Source organism: Hirundo rustica, chromosome 1 (assembly GCF_015227805.2).
Source record: "Hirundo rustica isolate bHirRus1 chromosome 1, bHirRus1.pri.v3, whole genome shotgun sequence".
Taxonomy (NCBI): Eukaryota; Metazoa; Chordata; class Aves; order Passeriformes; family Hirundinidae; genus Hirundo; species Hirundo rustica.
This window is the reverse complement of record NC_053450.1, coordinates 35,666,479-35,676,177: the sequence shown is the minus strand read 5'-3', so window position 1 is coordinate 35,676,177 and position 9,699 is coordinate 35,666,479.

Here is a 9,699-nt window from a genome sequence, read left to right as displayed (position 1 = left end):
GCTTGCAAATAATATTTCTAAAGCATTTGATTTTTTTTTTTTTTTTTTTTTTTTTTTTTGGTAGATATATTTTTTAAATTTTACCTGTTATATGAGCTTGAGCTGGTTGCAAAAAGGAAAACTACAATACATTTGAGTTTGACTGAGAAAGTCTGGTTACAATTAGGTTTTGATAAACTGAACATTTACCCAGAGCTCAAAGGGAGACTATCCAGAAATATATATACATCCCTTCAAATCTAGTTAGTAGGATTCTACTAAACTGAAACCATTATCACAGAAACCATTATCCGTTTTTGTTTTGGTTTGGGTCAATGCAACCAACATCTCTTAAAATGAAGTGCTGTAATCAGGGACTTACCTCAGGCACTCAGAGTCCATGAAATACAGTGGTGCTGAACTTTAGATGACATTTCTCAACTTCAGAGAACTTTATTTTCTTTAATATTTAATTGCAACATTGTCCTGAGTATTATGGGCAACTTAGAACTCTAACACTTGGTTACTATAGTGAAAAGGGCAATTTCTATTTCTATTTCAAGACTTCAAACTAGTTTTTCCTCTGCTGCTTTCAAAAACACGACTTCTCATTTTAGAAAATAATTGTAAAAATATTTTACTGGATTTGAAAAATACTTTTGCAATTTTTTCCCATTTTGATAGTCTCCCCCACTACCCCTTTGCCACTAAAAAGAGGAACTTAATGGAATTTATTAAAATTCGGGGGGAGATATATAGACAAATTTCTTCACTAATCAATTGTTAATTGCAGCCTGTGGTTTTACTGGAAAAACTGGTTTTTCCTTGACCAAACTCTTATGCCAAGGCACTGCAGCCCCTTGCAAGTATCATTTTAAACACCATCTCCCATTATCAACCAAAACAATACATTCCCAAGACCTGTATTGCAAAGCCAACCAGGCTACTAAATCTCTACTATTTTGGACAGAGAAAGTGATGAAAGGTGTAAGATGACCCAGGGCACACCAAAAAAGATAAAGGAATGGGAAGAGAGAGAAAAGGGCTAAGAAGAGAAAATAGTGTACCAAAGAGAAATCAGCAGAAACTTAGTTTAAGAAGAGAAAGAAAAAAATACACAAACAGGGGTGTTACATCACCTAAATAGTCTGGGAAAAAAACCACTATGTGGTTTTAAAAGCAAAGAAAGGAAGGAAGGACATAAGATCAGCAGATATCCAAGGGATGTGGTGGACCACCATTCTGTGTTTGACAATTTAAAACTGATCTCAAGCTGATGAGTTTTGGCAGCCAAACCTTTCAGAGTGTGCAGTGAGAACATCCTCCAGCCCCATCAGGAAGTGCAGTCAGGCTGCAGCCAGTCTTCCAGCAGGGTGGGGGGAGGACACTAACATCCCTAGGAATGCTGACTAGGTCAGGCTTTCTGCCTCCACCCCACCACAGACCATCCTTTCAAAGATTCATTTGCAGTACATGTAAAGAGAGGAGGGTTAAGGCCAAGAAACTGGTGGGAAATAATAGGAAAGAAGTGCTGTAGTTTGATGAGGATAATAACCTTTTTAACTGGTGTCCTATCATATTAGTTTCCCCATGAAATTATTTGAAACAGCAGGGAATCAAACATCCCCACATTATTAACCTCTAGCTCGTGCTTATTGAAGAAAATCAGACAGATATTTTATGGGTGGCTTCCCAGATGATGCCACAGAGCGCGGTGAGGACCATGGGACCAGGCGCTCATGCCGGTCAGGACATCCCTCTGTGTCCCAGCTCTGCTGGGCTGGTTGCCACCCCATGCAAGCCCAGTGGCCACCATCACTCATTGCTCCCTGTCCCTTTCTGACCAGCTGCTCAGGGCACAAGGATTCCCATCAGCTCTGGGAAGGCAAATACCCACAAGCAAGTGAAATCCTCAAAGCAAAGTGTACACTGTGAATCACAACACACCACCAGACCTGGCTGTCTGTCCCCACTGCTAAATTAACTCAGCTCTTAACAAGGCATTTGAATGTGGCTTTTTAGATGAAAGCTAGTCTTGTGCTAAACATTTCAGAGGAAATATTTTTAAAAGCAAATGAAGACCATTTATGAAAAAATACAAAAGTTTAAATTCAGAAACTGGCGAAGCTGTGAAACCAAAGCATTGCATCATCTTTCTTACATCTCTTATGTATCTTCCAATGTATGACAAAATAAATAAAAGCAGTAGCCACCTTCAAAAGTATTTAGATAAGTTATTATCTAAATCTGTGAATTTATATCATTTAAAGACAGCTGAATCATCTAAATGATAGGCTCTTCCTACTTATTCACAAATTGTGTTGGGAAATCATTTAGCACTTTTTTTTTTTTAATTGTAGTCAGAACATTACATTGCTTGGCTGGGAATCCACTGCTGGTTTTTGTGTTTAAACATTCTATTTTACTTAAATACTTTATAGGATTTTTTTTTTCTCTTGCCAAAAATTCTTTTCTTTATTCCCAGCAAAACTCATATGATGTCTATTTTTCAAATGCTTATGCTTATTGACTAAACCTACACTTTTGTAAAATACTAAGGAATTTAGCGCAACAGAAAGTCATTGAAATGCTACTTTGAAATATTTAAACCTTCAGAGGGCAGGTTCGGTTTTTAAAGGTTTATTTTTTGACATTTGTGAAGATATACATACATAAATTATCGGTACCACTGAATTCCACCACTGGAAATGCAGCAAAGGACCTTGGCGGCAGCACCACGAACAGCTGCTTGTGACGAGCCTGCCTTCCCAAACACCCAGAGGAAAGAGGGGAGCACTGAAGTGTTGGCTGAATATTCAAAAAAGTTGCGAAGAATAGACTTCACCATAAAGCAAAATGTGAGGAACACGCTTCTGTTCCTATCACCCCTTGGGCAATGCTGCAGGAAGGACATGGCTGTACATTTTACACCTCTGCTATGTGCTCATGCAAACACGCTCTTCTGAAAAACAAACAAAAAGAGCCTTATTACTATTTCAGGGTCTCTGAAATAGCACTGGCGTCCCATAGAAAATAAGTATTTCCCACGTACAGCATGGCATAATCATCTCACTGCACAGCAGGAGGTATTTGCCATTTCCTGAAGTGTCACTTATTGGCCCTGGCAGGGCTACAACTGGCAAAACAACAGGATGGCTCCTGAATGACCAGCCGGGGTGAGATGAGTGAGCAACTTCTGAGAGCAAATGAAGTTTAGTGTTTGAATGAGAAGGGCAGGAGGGTTCTATGGTGGTGTGGGGTCGTTTCTGAGAGGTACAGATCCCCTTGGAGCAAAGAGATGCCTGTCAAGAACAGGGACTGTCGCTGCGTCTGGGGCTGCGTGCACACGCCGTCATAAGGACGGATTCGTCCACAGAGATTTTACAAGCCAGGTTTATGACCAGACAACATACAGATGTAATACACAAACACAGAGGAAGAGAGGAAAGGAGATAACAGTAAAATGAGCATGCATTTTTCATAATAGGCAGTAATTTCATGGCTTAATTTAATCAATGGTCTAACATAGTGCAGTACCTTGCTCTTCTCCTGTACTCATAAGTTTTAAGGCCTCATTAACGTAAGATGTGTATGGAATATTTTATGGGGTCTTATTCCATTTTAAAAAGCGGCCCCAAAAGAAAGTATTTATCAACAATCATTTCAAGAGGTAGGTGAGGTGTTCTGCAATAATTTACATTTTCTGTAGTAAGAACTGTGTATGAGTGCTGAATTTTGGACTCTGGTATGTGGCAAGTGCAAGCCAAGGCTTTTAAGAATGTCCACAGCATTGTATTGTCTGACTTCCACCTCTGTCCTACATCTGGAAAGGGCCTTGGGAACTGCTGGCAAAAGATGATGTTTCAGCACCATTAAGTGCTCTTGTTAAGAAACCTTTTCCACAGAGAAGACGAAAGCGCTCTGTCAATTTAAAAGGTGAAGTTAAGCTCTAATCCTAAGGATGCAATTTTTGTTAGGGAAGAGTACTCACCATGTGTCATTGTTTTCTGTAGAAAATCAGGCTGCTTGTGACTTGGCAATAAGTCATTAACATGAACATATGTAAAAGGTGAGAGGCAATAGCCTTTAAAGTTTTATATGCTATCAATATTCCTATTCTTACCTTCCATACAAAGATGACCTCTCATCTCAGGCCTACCTGCATGGGAATGGCCAGGAGACTGACTATGGGTATCTATGACCACACACCTTTAATTTCATTTCAGTAGATTATCTAACACATAAGGATTTTTTTTTAGTAACTATCTTGATAGGCCCACAAGGCCCTTAAATATCAGAGGAGGAACAACTATCCTCCTACCTCTGTTGAGACCAAAATATATGTTTGTGCTACCAGAATTAATATAATTGAAATTCATCATGCAGATTCAAGATTTAAAGAAATTGGAACAAACTCAGATCTAGTGCCAGCTGAATAGAGCAGCAGAGTTAAAGGAGAAATTAATTTGGCCCAATTATTTTAATGTGAATTTACTGCTCTTGAAAGACACTGCATTTATGATAGCACTTTATTTATTTTAAAGAGTACAACATGAGTGACATGGCTCCAGGGAAGGTGCATCCCCTTCATCATGTCCACTGGCATCTTTGAGCTTCCAGGTCTCACCAACAAAGCCATCATCACTTTATCAGCGTTTTTTGCGCAGTGGGGAGTTAGGTTCACAGAAAAGAAATGAGATCAACTATGTTTTAAAGGTTACTGAAACACAGCTAGGTGATAAAACCTTTCCCTCATAAGAGATCACAAAACCTCAGGGCTAAACTAAATCTTGGGTGCAGTAGAGGCACATTTCTCCACAGGTTACCACTTTCAGCTGCCTGCATAGCTCTACTCACTTCATCTTGCCATTAGTGAGAGCAACAATGTAGCTGCAAGTTTCTGAGGAATATCCCAAACTTCTAGAAACTTGGTTGGAACCGGGTGTCCCCTTCAGCAAGAATGTACTGGATGGTCCTTAAACAACGCTAACAATTAGGTTTTAATTAATATCACTTTATAGCAGAAATTTCATTTCCAATTACATTCCATCAGTCTTCAGTGCAACTTTTCCAAGAAACCTATTGAATTCCTTAGATTTATTTTTAGGAGATATCTCTTTAATGAAATATGGCTGAGCAATTACCACACACTGTCACAGACAAGTCTATAGAGTTGACGCTGCGTGTGTTTGGTGTCTACACCCGGGATACAGTGCAACAGAAAAATGTGCAACTGCTTGGCTCATCCAAGATCAGGCAGACAGATCAAAAGCAAGAAGCAGGAAGTCAAACACCCTGCCATGACATTTGGGTGTGAAGTTCAGCAAACTTTTTTGCACTCAGAACAGAGGGAAAGAAACTCTCATGTGCCAAATAAGTCTTCCAGCCACTCAGTTTTCTACCATGGGGAGCAATTATTCTTCACTCAAGGCCCAAAATTTCTGTTTCCATGGAAATTTCTGGTTTCTGTAAACCATTTTCTGTAAACCATTTTCTGTAAACTCAGTATTCAGGTCCAGGAGTTGTGAAATTTCTCCAGACAAGTGCTGAAAAGTACGACCCATTTTTTCATTGTGTTTCCAAATTTTCAGAAAGAACAAGAGCACTAAAGAGACACAGAAGTGTTAGTCATACACTAACTTTCTTGATGCTTAGTAAAATCCACCAAGAGGATGGATTTTAAATTTTAAGCTTTCCTACAGATTGAAAACATGAGATAGGATATAATGCCTTATGATCATTAAGAAAATTAAGTGCTCAATCTGACATTATTACAACTTTGCTAGAGAATTCCAGACCTCAGGATTTCTAGAGAATCCTATATATCCTTGGTCTGTGCTCTCACTTCAGTTTCACAGAAAACTTTTGTGAGTATCTAAACTGGTATTTCAGCCCAATTCAGCATCTGTGATACCCATCACTGGTGAGCTGTAATAATTGGACGGCTGAGTACTCATACCCAGTACTCCATAGTACTCACTGGATAATGCAATTGGCTTAAAAACACAGTTTATCACTGGGATTTTAACTAATTTTAAATTAAACTTTGAATTTCATGCCCACCTTTTCAAACAGAAAGGTGTTACCTACTTTGATTATGCACTAGATGAGGTAGATGCAGCAGAATAATACACATGAAATATTCGGCTTCCTTACTTCCACATATTTCCTCCTCACTTTAGTGTTAATCATTCGCCACCGTAGATTTTAGCCCAGAATAATGTCTTTTCAATTAAAACAAACAAACAAAAGGCATCATCAATAGCATCATCATTAACAATCTGCAATTACTGTCTGGTTACAGCCCTTGTTCTGGGTTTGGGGCGGCGTGCATCCCCGTGCTGATGACGGTGATGATTGCAGTGGCAAAGGTCAGGCTTGCAGCCTCCCCGAAGCCAGTCATCCAGACGAATACCATCATTGACAGTTTTTGCCAGAAGCACACTTATTGAAAGCAATGTGAATGCCACAAGGACTGTGTATAAAAATAGATGAAAATTGTCTGCAGTCTTCCCTCATCTCCTGGTTGCCAATTGTAATTAGATCTTCAGGCTGCTTTGTAATCAGCCATCAATTCTGCAGTATAAAGACCTCCGCATCAGAATATGCATTCCATGTCTTTATCATCAGAGTCGTCCAGTCATCCAAATGGCTTGCATTATAAATATCTTTTCCATATAACATAGGACATCCAGGGAAAAATGGGAAACTGGGTATACCAGAGCTGCTTCTAGCAGAAACTAGAAAAGAATATCAATTGCAATTATTGTGTAGCATTTCCTAATGCAATCTTACACTTAGCAGAGGAACCAAAATAAGGTCAGAAAGAATCTTCATTTTGCATATAATGTTCCACTCCCTTTTGCCTTTTTCAATACAGGGGATAACGTACCCTCATGTAACATATTTAATCTTTTTTTTAATCACTAATTTAATATTCTTAATTTCAGTGTTTTGAGTGATCTAATTTAGTTCTACTGATACAAGCAAAAAATATACAGGTGACCTCTAAGATTGTATTCACCTACATGATACAATAATGTTTCTGTGTCATTTTATCTCAGCCAATAAAGGTTTTTCTTACTTCTGGGCTGTTGTTTAAATAAGTTGAATTTTAATTGTATTGATTTATAAATAGATATGTTCATAATCAATTTCCACTGTGTTTAGATGTTAGATACATGCATAGAACAGTGTTCATCTTACTGACCTATAATCTATGCTCTTTGTATTTATTGCTCTTAAAGGAATCCATATGGCCAAAGACTTTGATTCACACCTTTGCACCAGTGTGCCAGTTTTCATCATAAACAATATCGAATAAATACCTTTTTTAAATCCCTCTCAGCTAATTCTCTCTTAAAATGTATTTAATATGGCAAAAATCTCTCTCAGCCATACATCTTCTACTAAGCAATGTCAGAAATTAGAGTAGGACATAGTTCTTCTGTCTCTGAAAATGCTGATCCATGCTTCTCTTTAGAGGAACACCATGTGAGTGGTGCAAGAATAACTCCTGTTACATCTCATAAGACCATAAACTGATGACATAACCCCCCAGGGTGAGTTTCAACCACTCTGATGCTGCAGAGGACTTTTGCCAGCAGAAGACTTCAGGGTATAGAGAAAAATTGTCTGTATCTGCTGGGCCTGGGTGCTCCAGCTGGCAAGTCCCATCTCCATCTTATCAGATGCTCATCCCATGAGTAAAAGAGAGATTCCATAGTGAGGCCAGTGCTGGTCAACCTAGACATAGGTGCCCACTGCAGTTTTGAAAGCTGTTTCTTTACTAAATAAAATAATAATGACTCTGCAATGTAGAGTCAATACAATAATAATAATTTCTGCGATGGAAGTCCCTGCAACTTTTATCCATACTTGTAAAACCATTGTCAAGAAGGAACTAGTGCTATACTCACTTGATTTACCTTGTCTCTCTAGATGAGGAAGATATTTCAATTGAAGAGATGAGGACAAAATTTAAGAGTAAGACATTTAAATAATGCTTCATGAACTGTGGAAAATGTCATGCTAAGCTTCTCAGGTGAAAATTCAGTTTCCATGCATTCATTTCCATGCATGTTTTTTTCACTACGCCCATCTGACTCTCCAGATTCATTAACTGAGCAGCCACATTTTCTAGCAGGTTTCCTACAGTGATTGAAGTTTGCAACGTATCTATTTCTGCATATAGCAGTTCCAACATTTCTCAAAATGATCCCTTAAAGTCCAGACTTGTGGCAGATTGTCTTTCCAACAGGACAGCACAAGATGGGCTCCGGTATTTGTCTTGAGATGTAGTGGTAATGCACATTGAAATAAATTAACTATTTATACAGAACATTTAATCTTAAGAATTGTATGAGCTATCTACCTCACAAACCATGCATAAAAGTAGCAGCCTCCAGAATGAGACAAGGGGATTAATGCAGGTCAGGATCTTAGGTACTAACCACCTTTGCTAAGGAGACCTGATTAACTTGGGTTGTTCTGAATATAACAGTGATGTTATTTGGATCACTAAATATTGTCTGTCGCGGTGCCATGTCGCTTCGCACAGACCACAGGCTAGCTCAGGGGCACTGCGGCTGGCGTTCTGTGGGTCAGGGCAGCAAGGCACGCAAGCCACCTCCTCCCTGTGGGTACTTGGTTCCCCACCAGGCGACAGGACAGAAGATGTAATCACGACCACGGCGGCAGGGAAGAAGCCGACTCCCAAGAGCAGTGCAAAAAGATGGTTTATTCAGGGAGCAAAGGACGGAGCTCTACCTCGTGAGGCAACTGCTCTCGGAGAGCCCCGAGCAGAGCTGTGCAAGAACCTTTAACCGGGGGAGGGTTCAGGGGAGGCGACAACGGGTCAGCCAATGGGGAAACGAGGGGGTGTAACTGGGGGTGTTAACCATAAGATGGGGGTCCAATCCCAAGAAGGGGGGGAGACTGCTTGGGCACCCACCAACCACTCGACGCCCTCCCTGGATCTTTCTAGAACCCAGGGAAGGGCCCCAAAGTGACGGACAGGGCGCCCAAGGGGAGAGAGAGAGGATTGACAACTGGGTAGAGGGGGTAGGGATGATTGACATTTAACGAAAAGTTATATAACAATACCAAGGTTAAAACCACTGAGGGGGAACAGGGGGGGGTACAAAGAACAAACCAAATTACATAGAATCTATAACAACAATCCAACAAACTTAAGAACATGCCGCTACAATTGTCCAAAAAAGTTTTCAGGGTCAGGGATTAATGGTTCAATTTAGGCAATGGAAAGCAACTTTATACCTTATTCCTTTACACCTTAGGAGAATGACCTTTGAGCATGACTAGAATGTTCTGCTTTTGTTTGTTAAGAACCAACAGTTTTAACCAACCTTTATTTCAACATTGATAGAATTAATTAGAAAGAGAAAAGTTCTCAAAGTTCTCCTAAGTCATTTCTTTCCCTCCATCCATCTTACTGTCTGCTATGCAAAGTTATGAAAAACAGCCGGCTAGTAATTCTATAGAATCACCTCAAGTGAAAATATTTTAATAATTTTGTTATATTGTGACATCTACAACCCATACTTAGTGGTTAATAGACATAATTTTGGGGTTCTTTTTCACCTACCTTCTCTCACACTTTCCAACAGTAGAATGCAATCAGACTTGTTTCTTGAAAAACTCTAGCTAGCTGAACCCAAGTGACCTTTAGAGGAATGCAAGTCAGGGCAATAACATGTG